Genomic DNA, 18,257 nt, shown 5'->3' with positions numbered 1-18,257 from the left:
ATTCCCGCAGCTCCCATTAGACGGGAATGGCAAACCGCAGCCACTGGGAGCTGCAGGCAGCTGTGCCTGTGGACGGTCAATGTAGACAAACTATCTCGCGGCCTGCCAGCGGATTACCCTGACGGGCTATGTGCAGCCCCCAGGTCACAGGGTGCCCACCACTGCTCTAGATTGATGGCTTTGCTTACTGTCATAAATATAAAGGGAAGGGTAAACCCCTTTAAAATCCCTCCTGGCCAGAGGAAATCTCCTCTCACCTGTAAAGGGTTAAGAAGCTAAAGGTAACCTCGCTGGCACCTGACCAAAATGACCAATGAGGAGACAAGATACTTTCAAAAGCTGGGAGGAGGGAGAGAAACAAAGGGTCTGTGTGTCTGTCTATATTCTGTCTTTGCCGGGGATAGACCAGGAATGGAGTCTTAGAACTTTTAGTAAGTAATCTAGCTAGGTACGTGTTAGATTATGATTTCTTTAAATGGCTGAGAAAAGAATTGTGCTGAATAGAATAACTATTTCTGTCTGTGTATCTTTTTTGTAACTTAAGGTTTTGCCTAGAGGGGTTCTCTATGTTTTGAATCTAATTACCCTGTAAGGTATCTACCATCCTGATTTTACAGGGGGGATTTCTTTATCTCTATTTACTTCTATTTTTATTAAAAGTCTTCTTGTAAGAAAACTGAATGCTTTTTCATTGTTCTCAGATCCAGGGGTTTGGGTCTGTGGTCACCTATGCAAATTGGTGAGGCTTTTTATCCAACATTTCCCAGGAAAGGGGGGGTGCAAGTGTTGGGAGGATTGTTCATTGTTCTTAAGATCCAAGGGTCTGGGTCTGTAGTCACCTAGGCAAATTGGTGAGGCTTTTTACCAAACCTTGTCCAGGAAGTGGGGTGCAAGGTTTTGGGAAGTATTTTGGGGGGAAAGACGTGTCCAAACAGCTCTTCCCCAGTAACCAGTATTAGTTTGGTGGTGGTAGCGGCCAATCCAAGGACAAAGGGTGGAATATTTTGTACCTTGGGGAAGTTTTGACCTAAGCTGGTAAAGATAAGCTTAGGAGGTTTTTCATGCAGGTCCCCACATCTGTACCCTAGAGTTCAGAGTGGGGGAGGAACCTTGACACTTACCTTTTATGAAAATGTACTTTCATTGTCTCTGCCTGACGAGCAGACTGGTCAGACAAGCAAACACACATTCCTTTATCTGGGGCAGACTGGGCTTATGCACTGCTTGTCAAACACATTTTAAGAACATAATTCAAGCACATATTTATAACTCTTTGTACACACCCCATACATAAACCACACAACGATTTTTGGGATCATCACGTTACCAATTGTATATGATACCTTACGTGACATCTTCGAGATGCAGATTATTACAACAGTGTGTTAGGTGCAGACTTGACATGAGTAGCTGACATACACTAGTGAATTACCAAGGAGCCTCTGTGTCACAGGTGGTCATGCACATGCATGGGAAGTGGGAGATTGGGAAAGACACCCAGCCATGGTGGTGGCTGTCATACTATTTTTATGGGCAGCAACCTGCTCACGGGTAGAAGTCTGTGCTGCTTGCACAGTTGTTAAAATGGAACAGAATTTTAAAATTTTGTTCATTTCCATTTTATTTGGGAAGGAATAAGTATTAAAACAACTTTTCAGCACTAAGATGCCCCTTCAAACATGTCCAACATCCTAAACTACCATGTAAGATTCAATTACATACATGCAAGGATTAAAGCCCAAGAAAACTCTGAGACAAATCCTTAACTGGTGTAATTGGGGCTGCACATGCTTACAGTTGATACTACTAAAAAAAGCTGACACTATTCAAGTTGGAAAGTGCTCCCACTGATTTCGGTCAGACCCACCTCTTAACTGCAAACCCCTCAGAGAAGGAAACACTAGTCACATCTAGAATTATAAGAATGTCTGTTTGTGGATCATGTCTTCCTTTCTGTCCTTTACTACACCAAACTGTGGGTGCAGAACAACAAATGTGGGACTACTCACAGGGTTAATGTGACTTTTGACCTGCTTAAATCCAGCACATGCTTAAATGTTCACAAGAGTGGGGCCTAAGAGCCCAGTCCTGTGAGCTGCTAAATGCTCCCACTGATGTTAATGGGAATTAGGCTATTCAGCAGCTCACAGGTGATTCCCAGCATCTTACAGAATCAAACCCTAATTGTGGAAGATGAAAAACAAATGGCAACGTTTAAATTTATATCAAATCATAATCCAGTTATTCAACACTATTACACATATTAACATTATTTATAGGGTGATCATTTTAAAATCTCATTTAGTGGGCTGAAGCCATAACAGTAATTGCATTTTAACTTGAGAAAGACAGATCTATCAATCTCCGGTCTAGATTCAACAAGAATATTTGTAAATGGCATTTCATTCATATCAGTGCCCATCATCCTTTCAGTTTTTTGACATGTGTGAGTCATGTAATCCCAAATGTTTTCAGCCTGGGTTGCTCTGTTGTGGTAATCTGCTAGCTACAACTGTGCAGCAAAATGCTACATTTAAACCATAAACTGTACACCTTTCTGGAAAAGGTAAGGCAGCATATGTTTCCTTTGTTCTTCATTAGAGTGCGAAGACTCTAAATACATGGCTTCACTTTTTCCCTCAGAGGCAACCCCACAGACCAAGGGAGATCATAATGCAGTAGCAGGCACTTGAAGCTATCCGGCAGGGTTGCCAGCCACCACAGGACAACTGACTGCTATGCATCTACAGTCATCCTGTTCTCATAAACACCCTTGAATTAATGTCTCAAAGGCCTGGTAGCGTATCATCACATTCATTTATCATGTAACAATGGTGAAGATTCATAGAAAGAGTAATTTTCCTCTAAAACCAAACAAACAGCTTTATTTGAAAAAGAAAACTTTGATCCCTAAATTTACTGTCTCTCCTCTTCACTGGAGAGTTTTTGCCTTGAACCTTCCCAATCTCATTCCTCCTTGGCTTTCTGCTGATTTTAAAGAAGCAGTGCACATATTCTCTCACCTGTGCTATGCCATTATGTGGGCATGCAACTTGCCACATAATTCTCTTTTCAAAGTTGCCACACAAATCAATGATATAACCAATATAATACCAAATATGCTCCCTTCTGTTTTTTATCTTCTTTGCCAGAATGAGAATGGATTCCATGTAGCTAGGAGCCACTGGAGTCTAGAGAGGCATCCAGGAGAAGGTGCCTGCCCTGATGGAGTTTAGTGAGCATCACAGGACCAGCACCTACCTTAGCTTCACATCATCCATAGATCTTAGGTAAGTGGGGAACCAGGCAGTCCTGAATTGGAAGAGTGGGAGCCAGGGAGAAGCTACTGAGGTCTGCAGCAATGAGGGACGCTTGCACAAGAAGGTATAAGTTTATATTTGCAAAATTGCAAGAGGCCAGTTCTGCTCCCCGCTCTGGCCCCTATACACTATTGTGGCAGTGCACAGAGGTCATACAGAAGCTGCAAGAGGGCAGAGAAGAATTCCCCTTGCACAGAATCAGCATAGAGCTGACAAGCACTGTACTCTACCCTCAATAGCCCTGGTGTAGGGCAAGGAGGGTATATACCCATAGTGCTGAGCGCTACAGGAAATCTGGGCTGCTGAACAGCCCATAAGCAGCCCAGGTGAGGCAGCTGTAAGTTAGAGCAGCCACAGTCCAAAACCAGAGAGCACAAACATGACGTAAAGACACCCTTGCGCCACCCTGCACACCAGGCTGTGCCTTCTGTGCTGCACCTCTCAAGAGGCAGAACACAGAATATACCCATAGTGTTTAAAGAGCAGAAAACTACCCTATAGAGTTCAGAGTTCATCTATCTTACATATGCATCAGCCACAGGTCTTGAGGGGGTGGGTGGCCAGGCAACTCTTAACTGGGGGTGTGAAAGCTAGCAAGTAGAGGCCAGGAGCCAGAGGAGAATGCACTACAGGAACAAGGTGCACATTTACCTAGTGTTTAAAATTTTGTATTAGCAAAATTTTAAGCCTTTTTGTCAAAATAGAACAGGGCAAACCGGGAGACAGTTCCTTTACTCTCACCATGTATAGCTCAGTGGTTTGAGCATTGGCCTGCTAAACCCAGGGTTGTGAGGTCAATCCTTGACAGGGGCCATTTGGGATCTGGGGCAAAAATTGGGGATTGGTCCTGCTTTGAGCAGGGGGTTGGACTAGATGATCTCCTGAGGTCCCTTCCAACCCTGAGATTCTATGATTCTATGTTCAGCATCATGTCAGCTAATAAAGGTTTAATTCCTTAGGAATCTGCAGGCCCAGTGCCTACTATATTTTGAAGGCTTAATCATGATTAGCTGACACTATTTGCCCCAGTCTACACTCACTAACTAGTCAGTTGTGGTCAGCATCATGTCAGCTAACTTGACTCCTCAGTCTCATCTGAACACAATAAAATGTTGTAAAGTACACAAATTCCTGCTTGTTGATCTCTATCAATGGCTTATTTGCCATTAAGGTAAAGTAGATGCTTTACCTGCAGAGCTCGTTTAGTTCTACCAATACAGACTTCACAGAGTTTAAGGCCAGAAAGGACAATTGGATCTTCTAGTCTGACTTCCTGTATATCAACGGCCATTACAGTTCACCCAGTTACCCCTATATTGAGCCCAATAACTTGCACTTGTCTAAAACATAACTTGTTTGGCTAAAGCGTATCTTCCAGAAAGACATCCAGTTTGATTTAAAGTGGAGAATATGTCACTTCCCTCGGTAGTTTGTTCCAGTGGTTAATCACCCTCACTCTTAAAAATGTGTGTCTAATTTTAATTTATCTGGCTTCAATGTACAGCCATTGGTTCTTCCATGTTATGCCTTTCTCCATTATGTTCAAGAGCCTTGTGGTGCCCAGAATTTCTCCCCATAATGGCACTTACATATTATAATCAAGTCACCTCTTTCTCTCTCCCTCTCTTTTTTGACTAAGCTAAACAGATTGGGCTCTTTAAGTCTCTCATGGTAAGACATTTTCTCCAACCCCCATATCATTTTGTGGCTCTTTTCTGCACCCTCTCCAATTTTTTCAACATCTGTTTTAAAGTGTGGGAAATTAGCCCTTTTGAAGCACCAAGTATGTATACTATTAGTTGGGAGTGCCATTTTTGCTTATATTGAATATAATGAGGTCATGATCACTGGTCATTAAGCAACCACTCTAGTCCAGCAATCAATTTATCTTTATTCATCCTAATGAGGTCCAAAACAGAGTTGCCTTTTCTTGAGTACAATATATTTTGTTAGAAAATTAACATTTGTAATTTTTATAAACTTCAGTGATGTTGTAGTACTAGCTGCAGGAGACCACCAGCATGTCTCCCATATTGAAGGCCTCCATGGTTTTTCTTTCCACACATTACTGACAGGTAAACCATCCTGTCCTGTGGTTTGATTCGGTGGTCTGTAAGTACCCCCTCCTTGGCTTTGCTAGTAGTACACCGATCCATATACATTCAAGATCCTGCACTTCTGAGCTGTTAGTAACTTTAAAACAGGTAATGAGGTATATAATGTAGAGTGCCTTCACCATATACTTCCAGAACAGGTTATAGGCAGTGATTTTAACATTCCAGTCATGTGAATCATCCCACCAGGTTTCAGTAATGCCACTTATTCAAATATATTCGTAATAAGATTTTCCAGTTCTTCTTGCTTCTTATCCAGACTCCTAGCATCAAAAATTTTCTTCACAATCTGTCACATTGGTTCAATTTGTTTTCAATATGTTGAGTTTGAACCACATTTGCTTTCTTAGCACGCTCCCCTTACATTGTTTAATGCCCTTCTAGCTGCTCCAGTGAGTCTCCAACAAAAGAGATTAGCCCTCCTACTCTTGTGCACACTCTCCATTTGTACAGCCGTCTCTCACATTGGAATGTGGCTCTGTGCTGCACAGTCATCCCTGGTGGACATGCCTCTCTCCTAGCTCCCATATACCTGGCCCCCAGTCCCCTCATTGAAGCATCTAAAACTGTACATTTGTAAAATACCCAGGGTCCCCACTACATAATTTAGGTGTAATGTGCTGTAAAAGATACATAGCCTCACCTGTCATCATGTTTGTGCTTTCTCTGAAACAGTGATCTTGACTGTTTTTGTCTTAACTGGATATTCTTTTCCCGTAACTTGTAAGCTATCAAGCATATACCATGCGAGTATTAGAAGACCCCTCTTCTTGCAAAAAGTCTTCAACTCTGCCACTCCACTGCTGATTCTGGAGCTGTATGCTTGTTCACTGCATTAGCTGGACCATGAATGATGAGAGTGCAAACATCCAGCCCATATTACCAAAGCCTGACTTTCCTAGCATTACTAACCTCATTGTCCAGTGAAGAAATAGAGGGAGATAATTTGTTGAATCATATGTGATCATCCTGAACTGCTCCAAGATTTTTCTCATCAGTTTCACATCTTTGAGGAGTTAATCTGACAGTAAAAAGAAAAATTTGAGAACATAAAAATATACATATTGCACTGCCAAACAGTAGAAAACCCTTTTAGTTATTATTAACTAATTTATTTTTCTCCCTTTAAATTTAGTATCTGAATCATTGTGACTGAGGCAATTACACTGTTAAATATTTCAGGGAAGGCATTTCACAAATCCATCTAGCAATAACCTAAAACTTTTTTTCAGCTGGGTTTACATAATCACATTGTGTAATTTTGCCTTTGACAATAAGTAGTGCACTTTTTATGAAGGACTTTTATCCAAAATGCTAGAAATATTTAAGGAAATAAATCATCTTAATTATTACAATTAATAGAGGCAAGATTTATTCTTAAATCATGGATGTTCCTTTCTAATTAAATTCAAATGTGTTTAATACCTCTCAAGAGTGTTAAGATAATAAGTAGTCCTTTTTTGGACCTTAATATCCTTGATCCCTGTCAATAATTATATTGGGTGACTAATAAAACATGATGCCCAGCATTTTTTAAATCTTTATCTTTCTTTTCTGTCTCATTAACAGAAATGAATAGGTTTGCTCATGGACAGTACCTAATCTTGAGTATTCAATGTTGCTCAAGGTCACTCCAAATAAATTCTATGGATTTTTGGTTACTCCTGTTCTCCTTGGAATATTCATATATAAACTACACTTTTAATATATTTGTTAATTACCACGATAGGTTTCTCTTTACCCCTCATGTCTAATATATACGCTTATTCATTGATTATAAGGCCAGAAGGGACTATTGTGACCATGTAGTCCATGATAACCTTATTTTGTGATCCCACCAAATGTCATAAGATAAACAATGCCTGATTGGATCAGTATTTGAATGGGAAACTCCACAGAACACCTTCAGTTATGCCAAGTAGTTTATCTGGAAAATGAAAACATTATAAAAAGAGAGCATTTCTATTGTAACAGGGGACAATGATTATAGTCAGATTTTTAAACACTGGCCTCAATTTTTGCAGGTGCAATTTTGCACACTTGATGGTTGTTCTGTCTTCCCAAGAAGCCATGCCACTGCTCACTGAAGATTGACCCTTCCTTGAGGCCTTAACTTCCTTACCGAGGTACAGTGTATTGTGCTAGGAAGAGGGACAGCCTGCAAACCTACCAAAGACAGTAAAGACCTGACCTGAAGAAGAGCTCTCTGGAGCTCAGAAGCTTCTCTCTTTCACCAACAGAAGTTGGTCCTTTAAAAGATATCACCTCACCCACCTTGTCTCTCATATCCTGTGACCAACACAGCTACAACAACACTGCAAAGAAAGATGGAAAAAGGAATTTCTGGCTCCTGAGACTATTTGGAAAACCTAAAACTGGACACCACCATTATGATTAGAGGGCATATTCTTTTGATGGATGATAAGGTTGTGGCTTCACCCACTTCTTTAAAATGCTTCCATCTTCCCATAGGTATGTTATTGTTCTAATACTTATTCTACTTAATTTTAGGCCCTTAAAACCATATTAGGTCATATTAGGAATTATTCTTAATATATATACATTTAAGCCATATTGATATTAAAGAACTCCATTCATATCGGCCACAGTGATTGTCTCTGCTCCTACATGAAAAAATAATACAGTAATCCTTTGTTCGTGTTCCCATTAGGCCTCCTCCCCACAATATGTTTACTAATAAACGTACAGTGGCTTCCTTTTTCACTATTGGTACCTTGAAGGACATAGTGACAGACAGATGGTCTCTTGTTTCTAGATCATTCCATTCTGTGAGTAATCACCCATTTAAACTGAAAGGCTTGATACAAAATGTTTTTTAAAGCTGACAAGGTTTGTTGACAGTCATATCCTCCTACTTGTGTATTAACGCAACCAATTTTGTATTATGGCCCATTATAAAAGGTCAGCCTTTGTCAACATTCCTGGTAAATTTGCCAAAGGCAAGGATGTACTTCTTAGCTTCTTATCAAAATCTAAAACCAGATCCAAGATAGATTCTAACTCATTGTAAAACATTTTGGAATACCTTGAGCACAAAAAGATCTGTATAAAATACACTCAATAAAATCAAATAAATTAAATAAATTCAAACAAAATCTAGTATATAGTATATCTTCTCCATTAGCACAGCTGGCAGAACTTCTTTAATCCAACTGATTAGCAATACAGACAGTTCCTTATTCAAATTACAGAACAAAAATTAGTGCTTGCAAAAGCAGGAATGCTGCTGACATCAATCTAACAAATATCGTGTGCTAATATTTTGTGTATACAGTATTTGTATTTGACATTGGAGTCAGGACTAAACCAACATATATTTCTATTGTTGTGTATTTGTAGTAATAATTAATGAAGAGTCCAAAAGTGAATTAAAAAAGGTAATAATTATTAAGAGAAAGATTAATTATGCTAAGTTTAACTGAAGTGGCAGGAACAAGCTGGAAGAGAGAACCCTCACATTCCTCAGCTGAACAAACTCCTATTGGCTGATCACATTTTGAATCATGATACTCTATTTAACTGCTTGTGGGAGCAACTAGTAACAAATTAACTCTTTTAAGCAGGTCACTGTAGCAGAGCAGCTGCCTCCTGAGTGCCCCATCAAGGCCAGGGGTGGCTCTGCAGCACCCTGCCTTTGTTACCCTCTCAGTGAGGTAGCAATATGTTCACTTTAACAGCCTACAAAGAGAACCCAAACACTCTGCATCAGCGTCTCTTTAATGGTGCCTTCTGGAAAAGTACTTAAACAACAGTTTGCAGGCTCTTACCTCAGAGCCCAGGCTACATTTAGAAGCCTCTAAACAAAAACCTCTCTGAGTTCCAGCAACAGCTCCTTCTTGTGTAAGGACTCAGGCTTAGTCAGGGTCTCTTGGATACATTTACAGAGCAAGCAGAAACCAGCCACAGCGAGTCTCCGAGCCCAGGTCTACAGACTCAGGCTCATGGTGCTCGCCATACAGCACTAAAACCAGTTGTGCAGATGCTGGGGCTTGGGCAGGAGCTCAGGCTCTGAAGCCCACCCCCTCCCTGGGCTTCAGAGTCCAAGCCTGAATGTCTACATGGCTATTTTTAGAGCTCTTGGGAGACCCAGGAAGCCTGAGTCTATAACCTGGCCTCTGAGACTGGCTGCTGCAGTTTTCTGCTTGCCGTGTAGACTCATCCTCACAGGCCTCCCTATCTGGAGACTTTTGTAATCTCTGCCTTCTGTTTGTTCAGAGTATCTCTGTCAGGCTTCCCTGCCTACAGAGCTCTATATCCCTTCTCTCGCCCTTTGGAGCTCCTTAAACATTCACCTATCCCACAACTATGAAGGAGGCATCAGAATTCTCCTTCAAGATACCCGCCTCGTTTACTGAATAATTAATCAAGAAATATTTTGAAAAGTATCTGGAAAAATTGAGATTATTTTTATTACAATGTAATTTGGATGTTGTAAAGTAATTCTATGGAAAACACCATGCAATTAAACCCTCAACATCCAAGTTATTTTTGAATAACGGCAGTATAACAATCTCTTTCAAGATAGTTTCAGAAAACTTGAGTGCTAATTCATTCTACTATTTTTGTAACAGAAGCACTGATTTGGTACCACTTGCCTAGAAGGATTTAAGCTGTGTAAACTCAAAAGCAGCAAAACATATATTTTCCCCACTGTCTGGTGTATGCAATTTAAAATAGAATAGTGTAACACTCTAGAAGATGCACTCTCCTTTCGATCTGTGTGCACACAATCCTGATGAAAGTTGTGTTCATGCATGAGGAGCAAATATAATCCACAATTTCAAAGCAATTTCTCCGTCCCTATTTTATGGACTAAAATATACTTACAGTTCAGTGGGACAGATATTGTGCATATTTGGCACACATTAATATGAAAAAAATTATGTTTTTAAAATATAAAAATGTATTATTGCTCTTTTTCTTCATATTTAGGCTCAGTTCTGCTACCATTGAACTCTGTGGCAAAACTTCAATTTACTTCAGTGGGATCAAGATTGGGGCTTTATAAAGAAGAGAGAGCTGAAGTTTAATTATTATTAGGCTGTCCCCACTGCCTACTGTGTTATAGCTTGATATATATTGTGACGGGGCAAGGCCAGATGGCTATAGAAAAGTAGTGGGAGATATATTAGCTCCAGGCTAAACAAATCCCTGGTACCAGGATAAGTGAACTTGGCGCGGTTTACCCCAATCCCGGACACCTGCCCCTTTTGCGGCGTGAGGGAAACCCTGGCGCACGTCTACCTGGAGTGCGCCAGGTTGCAGCCCCTATTCCGGCTCCTCACCAATATTTTATTAAAGTTTTGGTTGCACTTTTCTCCTCACCTTCTTATTTACGCACTCCCTGTCCATGGCCCCACCAAGTCGCGGGACCTCCTGGTCAACCTCCTCCTGGCCCTGGCTAAAGTGGCCATCTATAAAACCAGGGTGAGGAGGTTGGCCGATGGAGTCTCCTGCGACTGCGGGGCCTATTTCCGATCCTCCGTCTGTTCACGCCTCCGGGCAGAGTTCCTCTGGGCGGCGTCCACCGACTCCCTTGACACCTTTGAGGAGCGGTGGGCGCTGTCCGGGGTCCTCTGCTCGGTGTCCCCGTCCGGTTCCCTTTTTTTGACCCTTTGACCGCACTCCCGTTCCTGTTCTTCATTAGCTGTCCCACGTAATCATTTGGCTTCCAGGTCCTGTGGATCCCCCCCTTAGGCTGGGGGGGGATCCTTTAGCAGTGGGCGAGCTTTGCCCGCCCACTTCCTGGATCCCAATAGGACCAGGATAAGTGAAATGGCAGCTGCTCCAGGTCAATTCAGACACCTGGGGCCAATTAAGAACTTTCCAGAAGGCAGGGAGAAGGCTAGGTTGATTGGGACACCTGAAGCCAATCAGGGGCTGGCTGAAACTAGTTAAAAGCCTCCCAGTTAGTCAGGTGGGGATGCATGTCAGGAGCTGTGGGAGGAAGTTGTGCTGTTGGAGTGGCTGAGTAGTACACACCATATCAGGCACAAGGAAGGAGGCCCTGAGGTAAGGGTGAAGTGGAGCTTGAGGAAGTGAGGACTGCTGTGGGGGAAGTAGCCCAAGGAATTGTACATGTCATGTTTCTAAAAGGTCAGCTACCATAGCTGATACTATTAAGGTCCCTGAGCTGGAGCCCGGAGTAGAGGGTGGGCCCGGGCTCCCTCCCCACATCTTTGCCCCCTGATTAATCACTGAGACTCGGAGACAACAGAGATTGTGCAAGGAAGGATAACTTCACCTCACCTCCCTCACTGGCTTATGATGAAAATGGCTCAGTAGACAGTGACCCTTGTCTCTAGAGAGAGAAGGGTTATGTGCAAGGTCACGGTGAGCCTCTGAGGCTAGAGAAATCTGCCAGGAAACGCGGGACCCACGGCAGCAAGGACAGAGCTTTGTCACAATATATACAAGACATAACACAGTATGCTATGGGGACTCTTTGAGCTTTGTATGGCTAATATGTAAAGAAGCAGTCCTTATTTTATTTATTATTTATTATTTATTCAGTTCTTAGCATTGTGATGATGCCTAAGAATCCCAGTCATGGATTTGTGTCCCATATTGCCAGGCATTATATAAACACATAAAAAGATGGACCCAAAACAAAAAAAATCTGTCTATCTATATATATATAAGAAAGAGTTTTTGGACAGATTTAGGCATCTCCTCCAAAAAGAAACCACTTCTCTCAGCCTAGGTGAGACATTTAAGACTGGTGGTTGCATGAATTATGAGAATTGGTTATCTAAAGTAAGTCATTACAACTGAAAAATTATGTTTATATGTACATCTGGGATATAGACTAACTGAGGTATCATCTTTATATTTTTGTCTCCATATCAAGATACTTGATGGAAACTACACATATGTATTGGAGAGTTATACCTAGTCTACCATACTCATACAAGTATAGAGCCAAATGCTGAAGTTTTTACTCCATCATTACTGAGTCCTTACTCTGGCAAAACTGGAGTTTTGACTACATAAAAATGTAGTAAGAACTTCAGGATTTGGGGCTCATAGCTTTTATTAAAATGAAGTAATAGATGGCACAAAGATGCCAGGATTTAAGCAGGTTAGTGACAAAACACCAGTGTACATTTTCACTGTAATTAAGATGATGATGTATTACAATTTTTTATCCCCCAATTATTTTTCAAGGTGCTATGTAGTAATTTTGAAATGAATACTGATTCACCCAGGTTGCCGAAGAATAAAATCTTGTAATGTGTTTGAGTTCTATTTTCAGAATAATAATATATTATCAATCTCAGGATCCAACATCGGAAATAAGGGCAAGATTATTCTCATACCATAATTGTTCACAGACATTACTTAATATAAGAAGAACAATCATGGCCCTCATTAATATATTAACCTATGGTCAGTCTAGCATCTAAGCAGGCATTGCAATGTGCTGTATGAGGCATTTAGGTTTAGAAGTGACCTTGAATTTCTCAGTTTCCTCATTACTGTTGGTTGGGATCGTTCCATGGCTACATTCCCAGTCTGCATCCGAAGGGTGCTGGTCACATCAATCTTAAACACTGGTCCATAGAATAATGTTTCATGTTGGCTTTGAAGAAATCTAATCATTCTGCTTAATCACTTCTATTTCTTCCTGAAGTCTGGAAGCTAGTAGGCTGAGTCCTAGTTTTACATTCTTTTGAAATTTAGCCACAGTCTTTTTGTCTGGCATCAGAATCCCACACAAATATAGGGTGTCAGATACTCATGACATCCAATCAGATATGTTGTATCAAAATTCACTTTTTAGCATGAACTAGGATAATTTCCATTTGCACTCAGGCCAACACTTCTAAAGAAAAATTAGAAGCAAGTTTATTTACATATTTAAATATGCAAATCAAACCTGACGACTGTTATTTGTCTCTTCAAGAGAGTGACTTTCTCCCTGAATTTCTTGCTGAAGGATGGGAGAAATTGAGCTCAGGTATGCAACATTAGGGTTGGAGTAGGAAAATTTTGCATCCTGACTGAAGCAGTTGTACTTTCTCCTTCTCTGAATTGACAATAATAGAGATGAGCTTGTACTAAACTCTTAGAGTCTAACACCACTTCACCACTACCAACTCTGAAGAAGTTACGATCAAGTTCAGTATCTGAACCTTTCATCTCAGACCTCTCTCTAATAATAATAATTCTTGCACAGCACTTTTCATCTTCACGGTGCTTTGCAAAGATTGTCTAATCAATCCTTGCAATATTGCTATGAGGTAGGTAAATGCTATTATAACTATTTTACACAGGAGGAAATTGAACTAAGAAGGTTAAGTGACTTGCACACAGCAAGCCAGTAATAGAGTCAGGATTAGGATTCAAGTGTTCCTGGTCCTGTGCTCAGGCTACTAGACCAAACTTCTATCAATATTGCAGTGGAAACAGGAGGAAACCATGATGAATTAACACAGGAGCTTTAACTAACACTGAACCAAATTCTGGGTTTTGTTCTATTTGTGTGGATGCCTAAGAAAGGAAATGAGTTCTGTATCTATATAGTTCACCCCTGGACAGATGACCTTTATCACTTGTGGCCACCTTCTGCTATACAAACAAATGTGTGTAAAGCATACAGACATAAATGTCCATACATATGCAGACCTCTCAAGTATGCAGGAATATTACACCTGACTGATGAAAGTTATTCCACCTGAAAGCTGGAATAACTAACATGCAGAACTCAGCATTAATTCTGGGCATGGGAATGTTAAAATACCTCTTTGATCTTTGTACAGCTGACATGTAGAGGAGCACTCCTTATTTTATTTATTATTTATTCACTTCTTAGACCCCATTTTAACATTTTAAATTATTTATATTCTTTGTCTTTTTCTTCCATTTCTTTTCTCAAGGGAAAGATCCCTGTTGACTTCAGGTTTCAGAGTAACAGCCGTGTTAGTCTGTATTCGCAAAAAGAAAAGGTGTACTTGTGGCACCTTAGAGACTAACCAATTTATTTGTTAATGAGCTTTCGTGAGCTCATGCTCAAATAAATTGGTTAGTCTCTAAGGTGCCACAAGTACTCCTTTTCTGTTGACTTCAGTGGGCTTTGGATCAGACCCACGTACTGTACTGTTTAATCAAGATTCTGGAGTCAAGTTGATTGGAGAAAGGGCACAGCATTTTTATTAATGGCATGAACACTCCACTCAGTCTGAGTCTGCTCAGGCTTTCTGGGAATACGTAGTTCACACTGGGCATAAGAAACATAGGCTTAAACATAAGCATTAACAGCCAGCTCCATTCTTATTTGCATAGTCACTCCTATGCTGGTAGCATGATACTTACCCTTATATGTGTTTTTCTTATTTTCATTTTAAAAACAATTAGAAGGGTTATATTCATTAGCTAACAGTGACTGTGACTGGTTTTCATTTATTTAATTAATGTGTTCATTTGTTTATTCTTGAGTTTTGCTTCCTCCCCCACTAAAAACTGCCATGTCAAAATTACAGCCATAGTTATAGTTTAATGAAAATAAGGACGGACACTGAGGGTGAAATTGGGGCAGAGAATGACATATCCTATGTTAAAATAAATACGTTTTACAAATATGGAGAGAGGACAGAGGGAAAAGGAAATGTCCCTTGTTAAATATTTACCACTTGAGCTCTTATGAAAACCACACTATAAGTGACAAAATAATATGATAAGTGTTCCCAGGGGTAGGTCAACTTTCAGCTTAGAGTTAAGTCTCCCAGAGAGGGAGGAATTATAGTTCTTGGCACGTACACATTAATTATATAAATTTCATAAAGGAAATGCAAAGTCCCATAATGTGAGATTCTGATTAATGAGGCTATCCTGATTTACTGTTGTGTGTTTTTGAACTGTGATATTTAAAAATCAGCTAACTTAAAAGCTAGTTTTGAGGTACAACCTTACTATTCCTATATAATTTCTCTTAATAAAGGAAAGTCATTCTGATTACACTTTTCCAGTTGCCCCATGTCACATATTAGATGATCTATTTATAGTTTGAGGCATAATAAAATAGAAATTGTAGTGGATTGGGGAAGTGGGTTCCTACCTTCCTCCAACATATCTACGATTTTTGTCTGTCTTCTAACTATTCATAATAATACTGTGCATTTCTATAGCTCCTTCCTTCCAATGAAATAAAACAGTTTTATAAAGATTAATTAATTTAGATTCATAATCTACCTCATGTGGTAGATAAAGTGCATTATCCCTTTTTTACACATGAGGAAACTGCAGCACAGAAAAGTTAGATCACTTCTCCAAGGCTGCATAGGCAGCATGTGGCAGGGCTGGGAATAAGGCCAGGGCTGAGATTTTCCAGAGTGACAATCAGTTTTGTGTACCTCAGTTTTCACTTATCTGACTAGAGAGACCTGTTTTTCAGGAAGTGCTGAGCATCCAGCCTCTGAAATCCAAAGTTCCGGGCAACCTTGACATACATTTAAAATATGTTATATTACTGTAGCACCTAGGTGCCCCAGTCGTGGGCCAGAGTCCCATTGTGCTAGGCACTGTACAAACAGAATAAAAAGACGGTTCCCACCCCAAGGATCTTACAATCTAAGTATAAGACAAGAGACTACAGATGGATGCACACAGATGGGGCAGTGCAAGGAGTCAGCCTGATAGGCAGTGGTCTCAACACACCGACAGCCTAACTGTTGTCAGGAATAAAAGTTACAAAACAGAACCATTCAAAGCAGCCACACTTCTCTTTCCTTCTACCCTACCATACATCATTTAATCTCCAGTCATGTGACCCAGTTTAAAACCCCCATCACGCTTTCCCATCACTGCCCACTGAAACAGACAGCGTTCATAGCACGTATAAGTCAACAAATTGAGCCTGTTTTGACACTTTATTTGGGGAGAGCATTCCAAAAGAAAGGGGTTCTTATACAGAATGCTCTGAGAGCATGACACAGGGACAGAGGCAACCTCTTGAGAATGCAGGTAGCAAGCTAGGCAGCTATTGTGGATCCCATTGATAATATATGCTGCTATGAGAAGCTCTGGCTATTTAGATAATTTCATTCTGGCACAAATCCTTCAACTTAAATACTAATGGCCCAACTTGACGATCACTTTAGATAAGCTATTACCAGCAGGAGAGTGGGGTGGGAGGAGGTATTGTGTCATGGTGTCTGTGTATATAACGTCTTCTGCAATTTCCACAGTATGCATCCGACGAAGTGAGCTGTAGCTCACGAAAACTCATGCTCAAATAAATTGGTTAGTCTCTAAGGTGCCACAAGTCCTCCTTTTCTTTTTTTAAATACTGTAGTTACTCTGACACAAAGTGGTACTCATGCATATTTAGAAAGAAGCAGCCCTTTTCCTCCACTAACGCTGCTTGAACCTTTTCCTATGGTTAGAAATATTAAGAGGTTCACAATGACAAACTAAAAAAAGAGCCAACATCTACCTATCTTAGGTAATTACATGGCACCATCACCATGCCATCTGGTATGGTAGTCAGGAGAGAGTAGCAGAAGCCAAGGTAAAAGGAAAACTCTCCTTTTCTAGAGATCAATCTAAAAAAACAAAATCCAGAAAAAGTTTCAGAGAAAGTTTACTGATGAAGAAGACCTCAATAGCAAGCACAAATACACAAGAACAACACATCTGTTTGAAGTCCTTTCCAATGAATCACGTCATCATGTCTCTGCTACTTGCTGTCTGTTGCTTGTGTCACTATCCATATGAAGTCCACCCCCAAAAATGCTCCCACAATTTATAATGCTGCTCTGGTTGCTAATCTGAGCATGATGGTTAGAAAATATGATGGGTGCTTATGCATGGCAAGAAAGTTAGAAAGGGTAGTGAAACTACTAAGCACAAGGGAATTTTTAATCACTAGTAGTTCAATTTGCAAGGGACTGCCATATTGTCCATACCCTAATGCACTGTGAAATCTATATTCACTAGCAATAGAAGTTCATCAACAATAGTCATAAAACAATGATCCACAGCATTTAGCAAAGTATTTGAAATATGTGCATCAATTTATTAGTTCAAGCACGCTGTCAGAGTTGTGCAAAACTAGGGAATTAGTTCATGAAAAAATACTACTTTGTTTTATGCAATGTTAAATTTAATTGTTGTTGATGTTTGAATTTGTTTGAAATTTTGCTTTTTTTTAAATTCTGACAAGGTGGCTATTTTAGTTTTACAAACATAATTCCATTTTTTATTTTTATATATATACATTGCCAAAGCTAAATGCCCATTTTCATTCAAATTTCTGAATGTAACATATCATTCAGTCAAAATATGCCTTCCAGACTTTGTATTGAAATATGAAGTAAGGAAAGAACTCAAATATTGAGTAGTTTTGCTTTCTCTGAGACTCTTTTGAGAGATGGCGTAATCTGTGAGAGTAACTATTCATTGGAACACTTTACCGAGGGTCGTGGAGAATTCTCCATCACTAACAATTTTTAAATCAAGGTTAGATTTGTTTCTAAAAGATATGCCCGAGGAATTATTCTGGGAAAGTTCTATGGTCTCTGTTATACAGAAGGACAGACTGTATCATCACAATTTTGAGTCATTACTAGTCCCCTGAATGCCAAAGCACAACAAGACAGAAGGAGGGTACAAATTTTAAAGAGATGGCTGGAAAAGGCATCAAATGTTTACTCATTCCTTAATCAGCTATATTAGTCTAGCATCCCAGGCTTCTGGAATACAGATTATTGCCAGCAAAGCTACTAATAGGATGCAAATCGCATAGGAGTTTTGCATGCATGAGCAGAATAAGAATGAATTTGCGCATAAAAATATAGTTTAA

Source organism: Natator depressus, chromosome 2 (genome assembly GCF_965152275.1).
Source record: "Natator depressus isolate rNatDep1 chromosome 2, rNatDep2.hap1, whole genome shotgun sequence".
Lineage (NCBI taxonomy): Eukaryota > Metazoa > Chordata > Testudines > Cheloniidae > Natator > Natator depressus.
The sequence above is the reverse complement of the archived record's forward strand: the minus strand, read 5'-3'. Positions refer to the sequence as shown.